The following is a 2,106-nucleotide window of genomic DNA, read 5'->3' on the forward strand; positions in this document are numbered from 1 at the left end:
CTGCTCCTCTGATGCTGCTTGGCCTGCTGTGTTCATCCAGCTCTACACCTGGTTATCTCAGGTTCTCCAGCATCGGCAGTTCCTACTATCTCAGAAATGTTACATACTGTTTTCCAATATCTCCTCTGTACATTAAGTTTCCTTGCCTTCCTGAAAAATTGTGCTTTTCTCATTCCTATGATAGTTAATTATTTTCCAATGCTGATAAAATGATGCTCTTTCCTACTCGTGGTGGGGATAATGAAAGGGATTTATATTTCCTTCTTTCATGGGATATGGGGATCACTCGCTGTATTTGTTGCCCATTCCTAACTACCGTTTAACTGATTGACTTGTTAGGCCATTTCAGAAGAGTCAACTACATTCTTGTTGATCTGGAATAAGCCAGACCAGGTATGCACAGCAGATGTCCTTCCCCAAAAAGATATTAGTGAACCAGATGGGTTTTTACAACACCAGATACCTGTCATGGTCACCACTACTGAGACTAGCTTTCAAAGCCATATTTATTGACTTTAAATTCCACCAGCTGTCATTTGTACCAAGGTCACCAGAGAATTACTCAATGCCTCCAGTTGTGAACTTAGTGATATTACCATTATGCCACCATCACAAGGCTCCAGCAATACTTCTGTGCAGTCTAATGTGGTGGCCACATCCATTCACCAACTTCTCAAATACTTTCCCTCTGCCTTATGTTTCAGTTAAAGCAGACTGAATAATTGAGGACAAACAAAGCTCTCCAAAATGGCTACAGAGATATTACTTCTATATTTGAACTGAGATCGTACTTAATTATTTCTAAATTCAAAATATTCAAATCATTCTGATGGCAAGTAGGTTGGTAGGGTAGCTAGTGTTAGAATAATTTCCTTTTGCCAATAAGGTCAGCCAGGACGAAGCAGCTCGCTTGATTGGCAACCCATCCCCAGTTGGCTCCCCCCCACTACCTACACACATTGGCAGCAGTGCGTACCATCTAAAAGATGCACTGCAGTAACTCACCAAGGCTCCCCTGACAGCACATCCCAAATCCACGACCTCCACTATCCAAATGGACGAAGGCAGTGGATGCATGGGAACACACCACCGCCGACGCTCTAAGGATAGCGGCAATTCAAGAAGGCAATCAGCACTGCTTTCTCAAAGGGAAATTAGTGAATGGAATTAACTGCTGGCCCAAATAGCGATGCCCACATCCTATGAACAAACTTTAATAAGCACAGCTCTACCACGTTCTTTCCCAAGTCTATAGAGGGAATATCTAGCTCTGTCTCACTATTCCTTTTACCATTTACAGACTTAAAAGCTATACTTGGTGTCACACTAACCAATTTATCTTGCCTTCCCTCCAATTCTTTTCACCGCTGTACTAGAACTCTGTCCTTTAGCGACATTCAAAAAAGTTCCACCTGATATAACAACATTGTTACCTCTAAGAACACATCAATAATTATTGTAGATAGTTTGATGCATTGGAAAATGTCCAAATAGTAATTAATTTTATCACAGTTGATCTGAAACAAAGTAGCACTACCAAAATCTAGTTAATTAACATGTAAATAAAATATCTTTACTGAAATTCTACACTGATTAGATGTGTCAACATTGTCTTTAATAAAGAAAATACAACATACAGGTTTGTTGTCTGCTATCCAGCATTTGCAGTAATCGCAGAGCTTCTTTGGTTGAGATTTCCAGTAATCAGCCCTGCAGAATATGTAAACAAAATAAGTTAATACGCTGATTCCCAAGAGTACCTTATAAGGAACATTAACATTACATAGTTGATACACAACCTATTCAAAAAACAAAAACAATAACCACTCTTCCTTTAAAAAAAATGGAGGACATCAATTACAAAACATCTCATGCAGCAGATAACCAGGTTAAGCTGCCTCAGTGCTTCCTTACATCACAGATGAGAATTTGCTGAGAACTCCCATACTGCACGTTACAAACTCCTATCATGCTTAGTGGTGGATTAGTGAGCAAATCTACACCTTAGAATAAAATATGGTGAAGTATCAAAACCATGAGATATTAATATGTTTACTGTATAATTTATTGCACCTAAAAACTTATTTGCAAGAGTTTATACATTCC

General features: G+C 39.0%; 1 protein-coding gene across 1 annotated transcript in view; it reads right to left on the bottom strand.

Annotated features, from left to right (window-relative positions):
* wbp4 (WW domain binding protein 4) overlaps positions 1 to 1,721 on the bottom strand; it is a 38,686-nt gene extending 36,965 nt beyond the window's left edge. The window contains exon 1 of the mRNA XM_048621514.1: positions 1,638 to 1,721. The gene's annotated coding sequence lies outside the window, so the exon portion shown is untranslated. The remainder of the gene's footprint in view (positions 1 to 1,637) is intronic.
* Positions 1,722 to 2,106: the final 385 nt, after the last annotated feature.

The sequence above is a fragment of the Rhincodon typus genome, unplaced genomic scaffold (assembly GCF_021869965.1).
Source record: "Rhincodon typus isolate 14 unplaced genomic scaffold, sRhiTyp1.1 hic_rhity00000726, whole genome shotgun sequence".
Classification (NCBI taxonomy): domain Eukaryota; kingdom Metazoa; phylum Chordata; class Chondrichthyes; order Orectolobiformes; family Rhincodontidae; genus Rhincodon; species Rhincodon typus.